Here is a 20,804-nt window from a genome sequence, read left to right as displayed (position 1 = left end):
CATGATATTTGCTATGATTGTGTTTTGAGTTGGGTTATGTGGTCATTGTGTTGCGGATATATTATGCAAGTCAGGGGCTCGCTATGGATGTACAGTGTTCCCTGACTTTTCTTGGGTGTTATGGTCCACAGCCACCCGCGATGAATTTCCGCAAAGTACAGGACGTAAAATGTTTTTTGTGTTTTTGTTTTTGGGGGTCAGTCCTGGGGTCCATTTCACAAAGAATGTTCAACAAACACCGAGACTAACCCTGAACAGCGAGTTGACATGCCCTGAGACAGGAAACTTTACATTTTCGGTTCCACGACAGCTGATTTGAGGTAGTTATATCAACGCAGAGTAGTTTCACCTGGCGTTGCCACTACACTAAAAAGTCCACATCAATGGAGCACCGATTCGTCGAGTCACCATGGCAACGGGGAAGCACAGAACGCGTCGGCGCGCTCTACTTCCGTTTTTTTTTCAACCCCTCAACTGAAACTCTTAATGCGATCATATGGCGAATTGTCAAAAGGATATTCCATGTTCGTGACAAAAGTGGACTATGTTATAGACTATAGGCGTATTTACGCAAAAACTCGCTGCAGCGGACTTTATGAATGAGGAAATGAAATGTCGTGTGTGGCTGAAAGGAGCCGGGGACAGAGAAAACCTCGAGGTTCATTGTGAAAAACCTGCAACCGACCAGGTTTGGTTCATGGGAACATGTTACTATGGTAACTGACCGAGAGCTTAAATTACCTCTTTTTAGGAAACATTTTTTATGTAACCTCTTTTTCTCTGGTTTCAGTTGCCTCCCTTTCTGAAACGGAAAACGCAGTTTCCCACATTTCAGGGTTGCTTGACCCAGAGTTCTCACTAAACCTGCTTTATGAAATAGACCTCTGCTTCTACTGAGTCATAACGCAGCCACCACACTGTTCCCACTTTTCTAAACACTTGTTATTTTTGTAAATAAAATAAGAACTAGAGCTGCGAGCAGCTATAGAGGGCCCTCGCAGCCCGGGCCACTTTGGGGTACTTAGACATTGGGGTATTGGCACGTTGGGGTACAGGTACATTCAAAGCCAAATTACTTTGAAAATGGCATAATATACCTTTACATATGGATTGTTTTTATTTTTTTTTTGCGAGGCGTGATGAGTGTGTAAAGCTCAAAGAGTTTTAGTCAATGTTAAGACCCTAAAAAATCAGCGTATTTTTGGGCAATGAATTGCCCTGATTGGCATTTTTGCATATATACACACACCATTGTTAGTTTTACTCATAGCACAATATTGCTTGTATTTTTCATAGAGGGTATCAAAATAAATAAATAAATAAATAAAAAGTACATATGTATTGATAGGTCTGATGCCACTGAACATTTTGAGTAGTCACAGCAGTTGCTGCTCGGGCCCTTAGAATTCTTACAAAAACAAGAGGGACCTCGCAGCACTAGCTGCTCGGGCCCTAATAATACAAACGAAAAACAATAGGGACCTCACAGCGATAGCTGCTGGGGCCCTATTACTAATTTTTACAAAGAGAGGGACCTCGCAGTGGTAGCTGCTCAGGCCCTAATAATAATTCTTACAAAAACAAGAGGGACCTCGCGGCGGTAGCTGTTCGGGCCCTAACTAGAACTAATAAAAGGCCCTTGTAGACCGGACCATTTTGGGGTACCTTGCATGTTGGACACTAATACATTGGCATCTGAATTTTTTTTAAAAGGCACAACAAACCTTTACATTTAGATTTTTTTTGCCAGGTGTGATAAGTGTGCAGAATTTCATGAGTTTTCGTCCATGTTAAGACCTTCAAACTCAGCGTTCCTTTTTTGTGTTGCAATGGCAACAGCATATCAAGAAAAATCAAAACACTAAGTTTGTGTGTAGACATTCTGATGGCCTGAACACTCTTTCGAGCAAATATGGTGTTGATCTGGTAAACCCGCTGTATTTCCTTTGATACTACAGTACCACTATAATGACAAATACGTTCGTAGATGTCTTAGGGCCTGTACTGTCATCAAATATAAAAGACAGGATTATCTGGGTGAAGTTACACCAGCTTTTATTTTAACAATAAAGCTTCAAATTTTGCAGCAATTGGCCACACCCTCACAAGTCACAATATGCTGTCTGAGGCATGATCAACATACAAATTTTTAACTGGATCCCTTCAACGAGCTCGGTCGGCACAGTAGATAAAAACATACAGTATGACATTTCTTGTCACCACTAGGTGGCGCTGTATATGTAACCAAATTTTTATCATGCACCCTTAAAAATGCTGGGTTAAATTTGACCCAAATTGGGTTATTTGGGTAACCCAACACGTTCCGGGTTAGGGTTAGTGTATCGACCCAGCCAGTACTTATTTTGGCTGGGTTATGGTCATGACCAGGCGTGTTGGATTACCATAGTTTATCCCAAAATGGTTAAAATGTGACTTAGTTGCTGGCTCAACGGTGACTGCTCTGCTGAATTTACTTGATTTATCACTGGGTCAACTGTGACTTCGCTGCTGGGTCAAATTTGACCACCAAGCGACGTAGGACGTACTCAACATGTAGCGTAATATGAGAGCACCGCCACGTCGGCTACGCCTAAGAACATCAGCTGATAAAGACACATCGCAACTGTCAGTGGACAACTCCTGAGGAAGGTGGCAGTGGACGCCAAAACTAATCAAGGTAAAACAAAACTGTATTGTCTTTAACTCTTTCACTGCCAGACGTTTTCAGAAACGGGATGTCGCCAGTGCCAGCCGATTTAAGCATTTTGACTGATCTTTCAAGGTCCACAGAAAATGTTGTGTTTGGACTATGGAAACACACATACTACCAAATGAGAGATTGAACTCTCATCTTTCATCATAAAAAAAAGTTTGTTTCTACCTTATTCCGTTCTTCAGTAATCAACAATAGAAAATGGTTAGTTTCACCGAAATGCTCTGTTTTGAAACAAAAAGCGGAGAAAAGGAGCTTTTTGTGAAACAATGTTATTTCATGCACTCTAGTGAATTCTACACTTCTTTTTGTCCATGAATGATGCCACAAACTCCTAAATAGTGCTTTACTTCTGTAATACACCACCACCAACAATGAAAAAGTGTTTTTAGATTGCAAAATACGTTTTTTTCCATTCAACAGTGTAACAATTTGACAAAACAATTCCGCAAACTATTTACAAATGTGTGCAACTGTGGTACTATTTACAATTATGTGGATGTTTCAAATACAGTTTTTCTTTTTGTAACGCTCCCCTGCGTGCAAGGAGACGGAGCAAGATTTGCACAACAGATACGTTTCACTTCGAGTGTCCGTTTCGCGTGCAGACGTTACACTTTCTTGACGGCCTTTTTTTCCGGGGAATAGCAAGTAGCAGACTGTACCCACTACTCCGATGAATATGCATTGGACTCGGGGCACTCTTCGTCGTCCGATTGAACGTTCGCCTGAGCGTGCTCGGTTGTGCTCCGCGTTTTCCGGTGTTAGCATCGCTAGCCCGTGAACCTTTATGACGTCGTCATAGCCGCCGCGTCAGCGCTTCCAACTTCGGCGTCAACCTCGGAGTCACCATCATCATCATCGATGATGATCATCGTCGTCATCAATGTGCTCTTTAGCGTTGGTCGATGCCTTCCGTCTTTGAAAAAAATTCCCAAGTGTGAGCGGCTTGCAACCGGTCACCATTGTTCGCTTCTTCAGCCATCTAGCTCCGCCTCACGTCTTCTACTACCGCGTCAATGCTTCCAACCTCGGAGTCACCATCATCATCATCGATGATGATCATCGTCGTCATCAATGTGCTCTTTAGCGTTGGTCGATGCTTTTCGTCTTTGAAAAAAACTGCTCGAGCGTGAGCTGCTTGCAACCGGTCGCCATGTTCTCTTCCCTTCCCCAGCCATTGTCCCCTCTAGCTCCGCCTCACGTCTTCTACTGACGTCTACCCAATCTTGTCAAAAGAGAGTCATTGCTGCCATCTAGGGGCCAAAAATAGTCATTAGGCTAACTAGATCTGCTTGAAACTTTCACCACAGCTGGCCAAGGCTTTCCTCCACTCGTTTCAAAAAATAAAAAATAAAAATTGGATGACGTCTTTTAATGTCATTGGCGGCCCTCCGTAGGTTTTTACTTGACGTCTTTTAACGTCCATGGCAGTGAAAGAGTTAAAAACAGAAAAAGAAAAAAAAGTGTTTTTCTTCATTAAAAAAAATCCTAATATATAATAATAATAATATATAACTAGAGCTGCAAGCAGCTATAAAGGGGCCCTCGCACCCTGACAACATTGGGGTAAATGCACGTTAAAGTACTGGCACTGGGGACTGGCACATGGGACAAGAACCCACCAAAATATAAATGTTTCTGCCAGGCCTTCTGTGTGTGCAAAGTTTCATGTGTATTCATTATTAAAAGGCCCAAAAAGTTGCCCCTCCCCCCCAATTTTTTTTTTTTTACTTTTTGTGAAGCTTTGGTATTTGGCTGCAGAAGACTTTTTTGTAGTTCTTAGAATGATAGATATGCCTCATTTTTACAGGTGTAGGTGAAATGTACAACCGGGAATGCTTTATTAAAGATATGGTCCAAAGGATTTGTTTTGGTCTGTCCGGGACATTTCTGGGTGGAGACTCAACGGTTTCTTTCCAGCCAAGCGACTATCAGTGGCATATGCAAATTTTGCTGTGCGAACGCGCGCTCCTGATTGGTGGACTGGTTTCACGCTCGTTCATGGTTGGCTATTCCCTTGAGCTACGGAGGCAAGCTGTTATCAGTGGCATATGCAGATTTCACTGTGTGAACGCCCGCTCTTGATTGGTGGAATGTTTCCGCAGACGGAAGTTTGAGTCCTGTGTCTTGTCTTGTCTGCATATGCAATTTTGGCTGTGCAAACGTGCGCTCCTAATTGGTGGGCTACTTTTACGCTCGTTCCTGGTTGGCTGCTTCGTCAAGCAATCCGTTTTGAATGTTGTGTTTACGAACAGCAACGGAAAAACTTCGGACCATGCCTTTAAAAATTTGTGGAGGGCGCTATTGAGTCATTTATTGAAAATTGCACAAGAAATCCATAAAATATTGATGTTCGTGACAGGTCTTGCCCATGTCTAGACTCTCAAAAACAGCATTATTTTTTATTTTTTTTATTTAAATTTAAACTTGCTTAAAAAATTCACACCTCCTGGGGAGGAATATACCTTACTGACAATTCCGAGATGACGTCACAAGACAAGATGGCCCTCAATTTGGTGAACGAAATCTATCTGCTCATTGAAAAGCATTGGATTTTGGATTGTTGTAATTTGGTTTGTGAGGATTATTTTGATTTCAAAATGTGATGAGATGTCGTTTGTATGATAGTCACAGGAAAAAATCATTACAATCTGCCTTTTGTTTTCACCGTGTAAAGGAAGCGTTTGCATTGTGTTGCATTGGGGACTTATCAGAAATGCCCAGATGTTCGGAAATGTCAATAAAAGATTTTAAATAAATATTACACACTCAGAATAATAATTAAAGGTGGGGTCTTTAGCTTTGTCCGTTTGAGTTAGTAAACACAACCGTTTGTGTTTGTAAACAACCAATTCAAAACTGACTCTTCCCATTACTCAACCCCCACTCTTCTCGTCAACATTGCGCCTGCCTTTAGCGACACGCGCCCCACTCTGTGATTGGCTGGAGGGGTAAACATAGACTTTCCGCCAACAAACGTCCCTCTCATGGCAAAACACAACAAAATGGCAAAATACAGGCTGGGATGGTGGTGGATGATGACAAAATCACCACCACACGTTAACAGGAGCCCAGAGGTGTTGATTGAGAAGGATTATATGTGTATACATCCAGTGTTTAAGAAGTGTTTATTTCTGAGTGAAAACTAAAGACCTCACCTTTAATAATACCTCACAGCCAGTGGTGGAGCCAAACTTTTATAAATGGGAGGGGCCAAGGATACTTAGTATACGTATCCAAACTTTATGCCAAATACTTTAGTTTTATAAACAATTAATTTCAAACTGAGTCTCCAAATGTTGAAATATACATATACAAGTACATATTATAGCACATGTAAGCGGTTCAGGAAATGCATGGATGGATTATAGCACACAGGAGATTTTTGCCCATAATGTGCTGGACAAAATGTACAATATTCGAACAATAAACAATTAACAGTGTTTAACATGAATGAAATTTGCAATTTGTTTGAAATTTGTTACTAAATAAATAGACCAATTGTAACCAAACAGAACAATGACATGAGAATGAATAAGACTGACTGTTGTCGTTACAAAAAGGCAAAAGGCTATTTTTCACAGGCAATTGACAATTCTAAACGGGCATTTCTGTTATTTCCACAATGCAACTCAATGCAAATGCTTCGATCACCAATGACGTATTGGAATTTTTTTTTGCCTGTGACTACTAGAATAATACAAACCAGACATAAACAACAGTTCATCACATTTTGAAGTAAAATAATCCCCACAAATCAAATTACAATGATCCAAAGTCCAATGCTTTTCAATGCACGGATCACAGATAGCTTCCTTTCACCGTCATTAGTCTTACTATGTGGTGGTTATCACGTTATCTATTATTGAATTAGCATATAGCATTTTAAACTAGGTGGATAATATCGGCTAATTTATTCTCAGTTGTTTATGCTGTATGAGACATGCTACTTCACAACAAAATGAATATAGGTAGGGAATAGAGGGCAAACAAACAAACAATACAATTTCACTGGATTCATAACAGTTTCCTGGCTGGAGTGGAGCAGCAGGGGAAGGAGATGCGTGTGTGTGTCTATCCTAAACTGCAACCGTGGGTAATTAGCATTCACGTGACAAAGCGAGTGAGCGAGCTACCTCGGGTGCGCGTGCGCAGGGGACGCATATTGGGGGGGTTTCACACGCGATTAGTCATGCAGCGTTTCTAAAAGATTGTGTCAACATGGACCTGTCCTCAGTAAGTGTTTATTTAAAAAAAAAAAAAAGTCAGAGGGACAAGGGTGTGAGCACCACTAGGGCTACCTGTACATGCCAGTGCCTCCCGGGGTATGTTTGATTCCACATTCCTCAAAGTATTCACACAATTCAAGTTTAAATATCAACTTTTCCCATTCATTTTCAATGGGACTGACATGGAACTTTTTTAAGTCCCACTTTCCACACGCAGTTCCATACATACAACTGATCATTATTATCAGCTCTCTGATACTGCTCAATGGAGCACTTGATAAATTGCATTGACCAGTAACCAGGAAGTCACAAGTTTGAATCCCACCTCCGACTGCACATAGCAAATGTATCCATGGCAATTATGCTGAGTAATTACATGCTAACCAACTGACTATGATAACAGGAATTGCATTAGAATTTAGCTGAAATGATTAAAAACATGTGTCCCCATTCAACAGCTATACCTTTCAGCATCAGATGAGTTTTCAATATACAGGTGGTCAAAAAATTTGAATATCCTCGAATCTTTGAATAATTTCCGTAATTCCATTCAAAAAGTTAAACTTTCATAGACTATAGACCACAACTTGAGTGATTTCAAGTATTTGTGTTGCAAAATTTGTATAATAAGTTATCACATGAATAAGCACTTTACTATTTGCTGCAATTGAAATGCTACACCCACAACCACACACACACCAGATGCATGTTTTTTATCATTGTGAGTTTAGTACCGCCTTTTGTTCCGCCTTCTAAACTCGTGAGCAGGGAGTTGGAGGCAGGAAGTCCTTTGGTGCTGAGGGCATCCACTTCCTCCTTTCTGCAGAAAGACAAACTTGGGTGTGGTCCTTGATTCCTGTCTCACGGAGTTGCATCATTTGAGATAGATTTAAATGTAACTCTGACATTTTTTGGTCCTGTGAGCCGAATGCTAAAATATCTGCGGTCCCGGGGTGCAACGACTGTCGACGATCGAAGCTTTTGCACAGCCAGACTAGGTCTGATAATCTAAGGGGAATATATGGATGATTTTGGCCTCGTCGACAGCTGGAGACTTAAAAACCCAACTAAGAAGGAATTTACCTTATTTTCCGCTGTGCACCGATTTTTTTTTTACAAATAATTCTATTGCTGATAAAATTGGTACAAAAATACATCCTATTATTATTAGTGACCATGCACCAGTCTCCCTTACCCTACAAATTGATTGTACCTTTAAACCACCCCTAACATGGCGTTTTAACATCTCACTGCTAAATGACGCGGAGTTTGACAAAATTATAAGAAGAGAGTGAGCAGACTTTTTGGAAATAAATGACTCTCCAGACTTATCTCCATCTCTTCTCTGGGAAGCTGGGAAAGCGGTAATTAGAGGTAAAATTATATCATATTAATCTTATAAAAAGAAACAGGATCAAAAATTTGAAAAAGACTTAAAAGATAAAATTAAGCAACGGACGGATGAGTCCGCAATAAACCCAAATAACCAAATATGGACTGACTTACAAAATACAGTTCGACGATATGCTATCTAAAAAGACAGAGTTTATAATACAACAATTGAGATACAACTTTGAATGTAATAACAAATCAGGTACATTTCTTGCAAAACAACTTCAACGCAATCGGGAAAAATCTTTTATAACGGCTATTAAAGGGACAACTGGTGAATGCACACAATCACTAGAAGAAATTAATCACATTTTTTATAACTATTATCGCAACCTATACTCAGAAACTAACAAGCCTAACCCTGAGCATATTGAGGCCTTACTCAGTAGCTTAAATATACCTCAGTTAACTACTGAATATGAAGATATGTTAGATGCGCCACTTACTATAAACAAGCTGTACAGTGCTCTAGATAGTATGCCTAATGGCAGAGCACCTGGCCCGGATGGTTATCCGGCTATATTTTTTAAGCACTTCTGGTTAATGCATGCTCCAATATTCTTAAGAGTAGTAACAGATATTAAAACTCGCATCTAGACTAGAAACAGTAATCTCAACAATCATTCATAGCGACCAAACAGGCTTTATTAATCTTACTAATAATATTAGGAGGCTCTTTAACCTTATTAGCATGTCACAGCGGCATGATAAAAAAGCAGTTATTATATCGTTGGATGCAGAAAAAGCCTTCGACAAAGTTAACTGGTCCTTCCTCTTTGCTGTTTTAAATAAATTTGGCTTTGGGAAGTCATTTATTCACTGGGTATGAGTATTATATGATTCTCCTAAAGCTACAGTTACTACTAACGGGATTAAATATATAATTTTACTCTACAGAGAGGCACAAGACAGGGATGCCCACTGTCCCCTTTAATATTTGCAATATTTATTGAGCCGCTTGCATTAGCTATTGATAGATATTATAACATTTTTAATACTTCATTTTATTTTATTAACCATTGTTACACATTATTAACATTTTAATTCTTTATATTAACCTTGTCGAAATGTTTTGTGTCCTGTGCAGAGCAGATGGTGTTGATCTCGGTATAACCTGACCTTAAACTGGGACATACTATTTAGTCTAAAAAAGTTCCTTCTCAGCGTTTTGTGCGAAAACACATTTGGTCCTTGAGAACAGAATCTGTTTTGAACACCCACACCTGACTCTGTTTTCGCCATAGCTCATGGAAAAATACCCAGAGAGTATGTTTTGTCTACAAATGAAAGAGAGGAGGTCTTTTTAACTATAAGAAACCATTGTACATGCGGAAGAGCTACATTTGACGCTCTGAATCCCACCTGTTTAAGTAATGAATTAGAGGCTGTTATCTGTCCAGAGATCTCTGACTGATTAAAAATCATTTTTGCAAAGGTGTATTTTTCTTACATTAAGTCTATCTTCATTTTTGGAACACGCAAAGAGGACAAAATAATTTTATTCCTCTTACAAATGGTGAACCCCGACGTAGAACGACGTTTTATAGCGGTGCGTTCACAGACGGATGGAACTCCCGGCCACATTAATCAAGGTAAGTGGACACTTTATCCACGTTTTAGGAGTTCTGTCTGTCTGAGAGCGCTGTGGCTGATAAATTCGTCTTGCAAAATTATATTGAGGATGGAATTTGTGTAAGAAAAATAGTGATAAATTTTGAAGTCGTTTGGTTGGACGCGAAGTCCCAGATTTCGGATTTTACCATGGTGTTTGAACTGTACACGTACGTGGTGACGTAAGCATTGTATACGGAAATGCCGTCACGTTGTTGGGTAATGCGCTAAAATGAAATGAAGATGAAATAAGGTCGCGCTGAGGTGACAACAGGCATAAATTAAATGTCGGGAGATTCTTGGAAGGAATTAGAGAAATATTTTAGATCGAAGCAGCGGCTAGATCGCCCGCTGGCAGTAAATCGAAAATAAAAGTTCCTTGAATAAAATGTAAAATAGGCATAAAACTAAATGTCGGGAGATTCTTGGATGGAATTAGAAGATTACGATTGACACAACGGCTAGATCGCCCGCTGTGAAGATATCGATAATAGATCCTTGAATAATGGATTATTTTGCTCAGCGCAGATGAGGATTCTGCACAATTGAATTAAACAATTGTGAACAGACAGGCTGAAATGGACATACAAATTTTAATTGACAAAGATGATACGCTATTAAAATGCCGATAGACTGCCCTCTTTTGATTAAAAACAGTATAGCGTAACGCTACGATGGTGCGTTACGATGGATTTGCACAATTGAATCAAAGAATTGTGGCAGCAGGCTGCAAGCAGTATTAATTACGGAAAACACATGGCAGTCTCTTTATAATAAGGCCTGCCTCAAAGTTGGTGACAACGCTTCGCTCCTTGCAGCCGAGAGACTGCTTCTTGATTGACTTAAAGCAGTATGTTATTTGTTGTGTGTCACGTTCGTTTGTTTGTATGCCGTCTTGTCGATGAAGAAAATCTGACGTCACGGTAAAATCTTAAAGTGACCGCGACGAGAACAGTTGACTAATTCTGTTATAAGTGAGACGTCACTTAATTTCTAAATATTAATACGACTTAACTACAATATAATATAATATAATAAGCTAATAACATACGGGAGTCAATAAATAAGAAGAGAAATGTACGCTTTATTCGAGCGCGTAATATAATTGTTTGACCCGAATAAGCTTCCGTTAAACTACGGGATGACGCTAGGAAAGGTTGAAAGCGCATGCGCTGGTGTCAATGGAGAATTATCTATGAAATAAAGACGAGAAATAAAATAATTGCACGACTGGGTGCACGATTGCGGTGGAATAAATCTTATGGCGCCGTTATAAGCTACGGTAAGTTAATTTTATTGATGGGGGACGTTGAGGCTTGCGCCGCCGGGCGTTCGATGTCAAATACGAGATATAGAACTTTTACGAGTGGAATAAGAACGACATATGATCGTGTATTTTTGGATAAGATGATGAATAATGCTAGAATACTAGCTTTAGGTATTTTGGTGAAGTTATAACCATTTATATAACTTTACGGTGCGCTTTTGTTCTGAATGACTAAATGATTTTTGCTAGCCGTAATTAAAACTTCTGGGTTAAATTATCATCTGTTAAATAATGATATAAAATGTAATTAATATTGAACAACGGGACTTGATTATATTGTGAAAAAGGTTGGTTTATTCTAATAAAATATGTAATTTGTTCGATGGTTTTAATGGCGGCAATTTAACTTTGAATGTGCGTAGATGACAGCTACTCGTTAAGAGAGTTATAAGTAATATGTAATTTTTATATAGAGGAGAGTCCCGGATGTAACTTTAAGAAAAGTGTATTAAATAATGATTAATGCTGAAATGTTGCTTTGCAAATAAAACAGCTGTATAATACAAATTTACGTAATAAAATAAATGAAAATGGTTAATAAACGCTAAACGGGATAAATTAATTAGACGGTAAAATTACTAATAAAATTTCTAACGCTAAAACCCGCAAGCGTCTGCGTTAAATAATTGAACGACATTATATAAATTGTTGCCGTAACTGATTTTGTGAGCCCCTTATATAAATTTCTTAAGCACTAATGTTGAATACTTAATCTGGCTTCACGAGTGCAAATACGTCATATTTAAAATTATGTTTGATATAAAATGAACGAATATTAATACACAAATAACATAGAGAGGTATAGTTTTAAGATATTGTAAAATTTCGATGCATATCTTATGCTTATAGAACATAAATAATTTTGACTGATTGTAGTTGCTATGACTCTAACTGACCGCCAGGTGTCATCCTTTTATAAATTAGTGACGCAGGTCAATTTGAAAATTTTAGTTGCTGTGACTCATTCTGACCGCCAGGTGTCACCCTTTTTCAAATTAAAAATGCCAAAAGCAAATCAACTAATGTAAAGAGGTATATATGACATATTTCAGCCATATTTTTTCTTATTTTAATAATAATAATAATTAATTAAAAACTAATAATTTGGATGGCAACTAATGTGGAATATTTTGTTATAAGATGATTGTTTTTCCCTTATGATTTTTCTCATACGCGAGAACATTATTTAACCTTGAAATATCTTTTCAGAAGCGGCTATCACCCATTAGAAGGAGTGGAGGCGACAAATTCCTTATCTCCCGTCCTGGGGATGAAGTAATGTGTTAATTATAATTTAAAAAGGAGTTTTTTCCCATGTTTATAAATAAAAAAATAATTTTAATCTCTCCTGAATATATTTAACCTTTGAATTCGACATTTGAAATGCCATTTCAGAATTGGAGTCCATGCGAGTCCTGGAAGAATCAACAGACCGTTCCATGAGGAGCCATTTGGGAGGATAACATTTTTGACATAATTGGAGGTGCTATGAAATTAAAAAATAATTTGTGCTTTGATGTTTGACCAAAAAGCGGACTAGGCGTTTCTTGAAAACATTAAATGAAAACTACACACTTATTAATTGACTATATTTGTAAATTGTTAGACTTATCCTAAATATTATTCATGAAGGTATGCAAAACATATTAAATTAAATATTGTAAACCATAACAAATATTGACATATAATTAGCAATTATTTAAAATTGTAAACTTTCATTGTTTTAATTATTTTTATTTTTATTTTTTTATTATTTTTTTTATTTTTTAAATTTAGAAAAAAATATATTTTTTTTTTCCTTCTCAAAATTTTTTGATTTTTTTTTTAAATAAAGGAAGTTATTTTGTTTTTAATATTTACTGAGATGTTATAATCTAAATACTGTTGGGGCAGATTTTAATGTTTTCAGTCGAGTGAGGGTCATTGGTCGGGGTCATTATTTCAAAACAAAGTCAACTGGACCAATACGAGCGGGACACAGATCTCTTCAAAACAAAACCCCGACCAACGAAGACCACCACCAGAGGGGCGTGATGCAGCCATCATCACAAAATATGCCTGACTCCACCTACTCGGCCTACCACAACCTGATGGAGAGCAGAGGTTCCTGGCGCCACCTGGTGGAAAGTTTCCACAATGACTGCACCCTGAACTCATATACAAATGTGATAAAAGAAAACTGCTCCACTACCCAATGCACACAATGACTGCACCCTGAACTCACATGCAAAAGTCTTAAATGAAAAACTGCTCCAATGCTTCCTTAATGCATTCCTGCGTCCCGAACTGTCCTGTGAAAAACTGCTCCACTATGATGGTGACTCATGATGTTTCCTTGAGTTAGTGATATCAGACCATATGATGTGATACTGACTGTTTACACTGCACTCTATATTTTGACAGATATAAGGTGATAACATTTACAGTAAAACATTACGTAAATAGAATGAACTGATTGACAACACTCTATACACACAGATTTATTATATTTTAAAACTTTTGATGTTTATTTGGATTTGATCTGATTTGTTTATCTCTGTCTATTTTAAAACAGTCAGCTTTTTGGACAAACATCAACAAGGGGGATAGCAAGCTTAATGGTAACATTAAAACTAAGGGCAACTTTATGTGTTAATAATATTTGATGGATTGGCTGAAAACTGAGATTCTTTGTAAAATTCATTGGCTTAAGCTACAATATTTTTATAGTACAAAAGATAATACAGGTAAATTTCGTGTGGTTTCAGAAATTGAAAACAGCTAATGTGAATAAAGATAAGATACAATTTATTTCAATCTTAATTATTATATTTTACACTTATTGAATTTAGTCTTAATATTTTCCAAATTATCTTTTGAAATTTAAATAGTTGCTTGGGACGCATTGTTGAATTTACTGGTTAAATGTAAAATTTTACTCCTTTTTAAACAAAAAAACAAGCAAAATTTATTTACTGCAGAACTTGTATATTATTAGAGTCTGAAAAATTCTCTAAGTCGATTTTTTCAGATGGGGGAATTATTGGTCGGTCTGCGTATATCGTTGCGAAGGACACAAACAGTCCATGTTGAATTAAATAACTATAAAATTAAAAGTTAGTCTTAATGTGATAATTATAGATAGTCCGTGAGAATGAATTTTACAGGAGGACAATTGGGGATTTCCTTGACCATGGAGAAGGAGTAAGTTTTGGCAGAGACGGCGAAAATAAGGTGAATATGTTCCATTTCTATTTTCCCCTGGGGCCCTGGGGTTAGATGTTATATTTTTTTATTTTATTTGTTGGCGAAAGTTGCATTTATTTAATGGCTGGAAGCACATTCATGCTATATCTATAACAGTAAATATTATAATAAAACATTTCAATAATCATTATATTCTGTAAACAAAATTGGCCTCGTCAGATTTTAATTGGCTAAGATTTTCATTTTTTGCATTAATGAATGTGCTCAGGTCATTAAAGTCAGCCAAAGGCTGGATCCTAATTGAATGTCACAACAAACAGAATTTTTTCCCACAGGAGAGGCCTACAGAACTTTACTAACATTTACTAACTCCTAACTAATAACACTACCAAAATGCTCTTTCAAAAAGAAGGGATGTGAATAAATGTTTATTAGTGACTAAATGAAAACATTTTGCACCCAGATGAGGTGATGAAAAGGTCAATCTAGTCCAGTCCACGGGGCACCTGGTTCCACATCTTGCCTATCAGACCAGCAGGGGGTCCGCCCTCTACTCAACCCCCACCTTCAGGAGCCAGCCACTAGCGGGAGCCAACTGAGAAACCAGTCAACTGCTCCAGTGACCAGACGTGCCAGCTGAGAGGCCATTCAACTGCTTCCAGTTCCCACCAGACGACCTGAGGATTACCCAATGGAGAGAGGAGGAATGTGTCCCTTTTCCGGGGCGTTCCACAAAGAATGAGTCACACCTTGGGCCCAGTGATCATCTCTGGCAGTTGATGTGGGTTCTAAAAGAGCTGAAGGATCCATCCATCCATCCATTCCCTTTACCGCTTGTCCTCACAAGGATTGTGAGGGTACTGGAGCCTATCCCAACTGGCTTCGGGCAGTAGGCGGGGTGCAACCTGAACAGGTTGCCAGCCAATCGCAAAGCTGAAGGACTCGGTTTGTAAAAACAAACGCAAGAACGAAAACGGAACTGACAAACGTCAACAAAAACTTCCCTAGCCCAAACGACAACAAGTCTTCAATCGCGTCTCCAATTGCACGTACATAATGACACTCTTTCTCATACTGACTGTCATGCCAATTTGCTATTTTTGGGATCCCCCACCACAATTTTTTAACATAATCACAACACATTGTCCTTATATATGATATGCTTATTTTACTGAAAAAAAGAAAAGAAAATCTTTTGATGAATCACATTGTTTTGACATATGACTGACCTCCTCTCTTGCTAAAAAGAATGTTTTTTATTTTTTTTCCTTTTATTCTACTGTTGCACCTGCCATTGCGATGATGCAAATCCCGCTGGAATCCTTTGGTAAAAATGTTTAAATATTTAGTTATTGGGCTTTATTTAAGCCCAAAGGGTGGACTGATAGATATTATAACATTTTTAATACTTCATTTTATTTTATTAACCATTGTTACACATTATTAACATTTTAATTCTTTATATTAACCTCGTCGAAATGTTTTGTGTCCTGTGCAGAGCAGATGGTGTTGATCTCGGTATAATCTGACCTTAAACTGGGACATACTATTTAGTCTAAAAAAGTTCCTTCTCAGCGTTTTGTGCGAAAACACATTTGGTCCTTGAGAACAGAATCTGTTTTGAACACCCACACCTGACTCTGTTTTCGCCATAGCTCTTGGAAAAATACCCAGAGAGTATGTTTTGTCTACAAATGAAAGAGAGGAGGTCTTTTTAACTATAAGAAACCATTGTACATGCGGAAGAGCTACATTTGATGCTCTGAATCCCACCTGTTTAAGTGATGAATTAGAGGCTGTTATCTGTCCAGAAATCTCTGACTGATTAAAAATCATTTTTGCAAAGGTGTATTTTTCTTACATTAAGTCTATCTTCATTTTTGGAACACGCAAAGAGGACAAAATAATTTTATTCCTCTTACACTATACGCCAGGAAAGGGTTCAAGGAATTCACTATGGGGTAACAGAACCCATAATTAATCTATATGCCGATGATATTTTAGTTTATTTAGAAAACCCTGCTATTTCGTTAGGGGAAGTATTTAACTTAATAACTAAATTCTCACATTCATCAGATTATTCTATTAACTGGACAGAATCAACACTACTACTATTACAGAAAATTCATGGAACCCTGCAAGCCAGGACCAACACTACTTATTTCCTATAGGCAATTTAAAATACTTAGGCATAAAAATCTCACCAAAATTAACTGATTTAATTCATTTAAACTTTACTCCACTTCTGGATAGTATTTATAGTGACTTGGAGCGCTACCCATTTCTCTAATAGGACGAATAGTCACCATTAACTCTTTCACTACCAGACGTTTTCCGAAACGGGTTGTCCCCACTGCCAGCCGATTTAAGCATTTTGAGTGATCTTTCAAGGTCCACAGAAAATGTTTTGTTTGGACTATGGAAACACACATACTACCAAATGAAAGATTGGACTCTCAGCTTTCATCAGAAAAAAAAGTTTGTTTCTACCTTATTCCGTTCTTCAGTAATCAACAATAGAAAATGGTTAGTTTCACCGAAATGCTCTGTTTTGAAACAAAAAGTGGAGAAAAAGAGCTTTTTGTGAAACGATGTTATTTCATGCACTCTAGTGAATTCTACACTTCTTTTTGTCCATGAATGATGCCACAATCTCCTAAATAGTGCTTTACTTCTGTAATACACCACCACCAACAATGAAAAAGTGTTTTTAGATTGCAAAATACGTTTTTTTCCATTCAACAGTGTAACAATTTGACAAAACAATTTCGCAAACTATTTACAAATGTGTGCAACTGTGGTACTATTTACAATTATGTGGATGTTTCAAATACAGTTTTTCTTTTTGTAACGCTCCCCTGCGTGCAAGGAGACGGAGCAAGATTTGCACAACAGATACGTTTCACTTCGATTGTCCGTTTCGCGTGCAGACGTTACACTTTCTTGACGGCCTTTTTTTCCGGGGAATAGCAAGTAGCAGACTGTACCCACTACTCCGATGAATATGCATTGGACTCGGGGCACTCTTCGTCGTCCGATTGAACGTCCGCCTGAGCGTGCTCGGTTGTGCTCCGCGTTTTCCGGTGTTAGCATCGCTAGCCCGTGAACCTTTATGACGTCGTCATAGCCGCCGCGTCAGCGCTTCCAACTTCGGCGTCAACCTCGAAGTCACCATCATCATCATCGATGATGATCATCGTCGTCATCAATGTGCTCTTTAGCGTTGGTCTATGCCTTCCGTCTTTGAAAAAAATTCCCAAGTGTGAGCGGCTTGCAACCGGTCGCCATTGTTCGCTTCTTCAGCCATCTAGCTCCGCCTCACGTCTTCTACTGCCGCGTCAATGCTTCCAACCTCGGAGTCACCATCATCATCATCGATGATGATCATCGTCGTCATCAATGTGCTCTTTAGCGTTGGTCGATGCTTTTTGTCTTTGAAAAAAACTGCTCGAGCGTGAGCTGCTTGCAACCGGTCGCCATGTTCTCTTCCCTTCCCCAGCCATTGTCCCCTCTAGCTCCGCCTCACGTCTTCTACTGACGTCTACCCAATCTTGTCAAAAGAGAGTCATTGCTGCCATCTAGGGGCCAAAAATAGTCATTAGGCTAACTAGATCTGCTTGAAACTTTCACCACAGCTGGCCAAGGCTTTCCTCCACTCGTTTCAAAAAATAAAAAATAAAAATTGGATGACGTCTTTTAACGTCATTGGCGGCCCTCCGTAGGTTTTTACTTGACGTCTTTTAACGTCCATGGCAGTGAAAGAGTTAAAAACAGAAAAAGAAAAAAAAGTGTTTTTCTTCATTAACGCTTTCACTGCCAGACGTTTTCCGAAACGGGTTGTCCCCACTGCCAGCCGATTTAAGCATTTTGAGTGATCTTTCAAGGTCCACAGAAAATGTTGTGTTTGGACTATGGAAACACACATACTACCAAATAAAAGATTGGACTCTCATCTTTCATCAGAAAAAAAAGTTTGTTTCTAGCTTATTCCGTTCTTCAGTAATCAACAATAGAAAATGGTAACTTTCACCGAAATTCTCTGTTTTGAAACAAAAAGTGGAGAAAAACGGCTTTTTGTGAAACGATGTTATTTCATGCACTTCAGTGAATTGTACACTTCTTTTTGTCCATGAATGATGCCACAAACACCTAAATAGTGCTTTACTTCTATAAAACAGTACCACCAACAATGAAAAAGTCTTTTTTTATAGCAAAACCACACCACACCACAGCCTTGTCTCACTGCGAATGCCCCTTCGCATGCAGACCCGACACCTTCTTGCTGGCTTTTTTTTCCGGGAAGTAGCAGGCATGTGTTCCAGCGTGTGTTTGGCCATGTTACCATCAAGTCGGCTTTCAGGATCAAAATACGGTGACCTGGTATTTTGTCTGGCTTCCTCATGCTCTTCCATCCCAACTTCCTCCTGGTCTTGTGGCAACAGCCACCCTCTCACCACCTGCTGGATGAACTCCAAAAAAGGTTGACTCGTCCCAGGATTTTTTTTTTTGTACAAGACGTAAGCATTGAACATGCATATTTGGAAAAGATAGGCAACAAACTTTTTGTGCCACTTCAACGTTTTCCGTGTGAATGGGTGGTACGAGATGTTTTGATCCATCTTGTCCACTCCATTCATCTTGGAATTGTAGTCCACAACACAAATTGGTTTTTCGAAAGGCACTTTTTTTTTTTGTGCCTTCCGCCACACCTCCACTGTCCGCATTTCATCTTTGTGAAACGTTGTCACCATCCTCAACAAACGTTTGTCCTGCCATGCCTCAATCAAAACATTTGTGTTGTGCCTTACCAGTTTCCCCCCCACCCCAAGGCCAGTGTTGGTTAGGCACGTTATCTCACTGGGTTCACCCCTGTTCTTCCTCAGCGTTCCACAAACATTGGTGCGCGCTGCCAGGAGACGTTCACACAAAGCAATCGAGTTATAAAAATTGTCCATGAATAGTGTGTACCCATTTCCTGGCAGACGATCCAGTAAGTTGAACACTGTATCGGGGAGAGAACAACTAATGCCAACATAGGGTTGCATATTGAAACAATAGCCGGTTTGGGAGTCACACAAAATGTATGATTTGATCCCATATTTGACCGGCTTTTGGGGGTTGTACACTTTGAACGAAAGACGTCCCTGGAAACTCATCATTCCCTCATCAATACAAATATTCCTGCCCGGTTGAAACAGTTCCTTGAACTTGTTTACAACGTGATTGAACGCAGGACGAATTTTAAATAGTTTGTCGTCTGAACTGTGTGCCGTCTCGTTGTCGTTGAAGTGCAGGAAACTCCAGATGAGCTGGAAGCGGTTTCGAGGCATCGCGCGACTGAAGAATGGTGTCGTCTCCATTTCGTCCTGAGTCCAATACATTTCGATACTGGGCTTGTTTATATACCCAGTAAGGAATTGGAGTGCAAAAAACGTTTTGAGCTCAGACACAGACACTGGCTTCCAAGCACAACTTCTGCAGTGTGGCAGACTTTCAGCCCGTTTTTGCATTGACTGACGTGCAAATAAGTTTGTCTGATCAGCAATGTGCTGCAGAAGTTCGTCTGTGATGAAGAGCTGCAGGAATTCAACTGGCCGGGTTGAATTCAGCTCTGCTGCGGCACCTCTCGGTCCTGGCGCCACAGTAAAGGGGAATGCGTTTGGCTGCCAGCCTGCTTCATGCCAGCCAGATTTTTGGGGATCTGCAAATATACATTTCAATATCATATAATATTCATTTTAGATCAGTGTGATGCAATATATATATATAAATATATATATTTACGTTTTTTCTTGGATCCACTGTTTGATGGACCTTTATTCTGCTCACTCTGAGGAGCGTCACTCTGAGCTGCAGCTGAAAGAAATATATACAATTACAATAATATCGAAAGAGCGTTTTCTTTTGTTGTTGCGGTGTATTGAAAACACTTTTTTTATACCTCTCTTTGTCGTCTTTGCAGTGGGACGTCGCTGTGAGCACGATCCACGATCTATGAATGCACATTCACGTTACACGAGGTGCTAGCAGCGTGCTGGAAAAGTATCTCATAGCAAGTTTGTGCTTACCTTCGACGTCTTTTGCGGATGAAATACTGTCCGAATCACTTTCTCCGTGGTCAGACTGTACCCACTCCTCCGAAGAATATCCATCGGACTCAGGATACTCTTCGTCGTCGTCCGATTGAACGTCCTCGTGCGGAGAAGTGCTCGGTCGTGCACCACGTTTTCCGGCGCTAGCCCCGCTAGCCTCCGAGGCCTTAAAACGCGGTCGAAGCTGCCGCCGCGTCAACGCTACAACTTCGGCATCAACCTCATTGTCGCCATCATCATCACCTTCGTCG

The 20,804-nt window shown here is 39.1% G+C and overlaps 1 long non-coding RNA gene across 1 annotated transcript; it reads right to left on the bottom strand.

Annotated features, from left to right (window-relative positions):
* Positions 1-18,691: 18,691 nt before the first annotated feature.
* Positions 18,692-20,525, bottom strand: LOC144037470 (uncharacterized). The gene is made up of 3 exons (XR_013288903.1): positions 20,403-20,525; positions 20,246-20,317; positions 18,692-20,162 (listed from the first exon to the last, which is right to left on the bottom strand). It is a non-coding gene; the product is annotated as an uncharacterized LOC144037470 (long non-coding RNA).
* Between the last annotated feature and the right edge of the window lie 279 nt (positions 20,526-20,804).

The sequence above is a fragment of the Vanacampus margaritifer genome, chromosome 17, assembly GCF_051991255.1.
Source record: "Vanacampus margaritifer isolate UIUO_Vmar chromosome 17, RoL_Vmar_1.0, whole genome shotgun sequence".
NCBI classification, from domain to species: domain Eukaryota; kingdom Metazoa; phylum Chordata; class Actinopteri; order Syngnathiformes; family Syngnathidae; genus Vanacampus; species Vanacampus margaritifer.
This window is presented reverse-complemented; position numbering and strand designations above follow the sequence as displayed.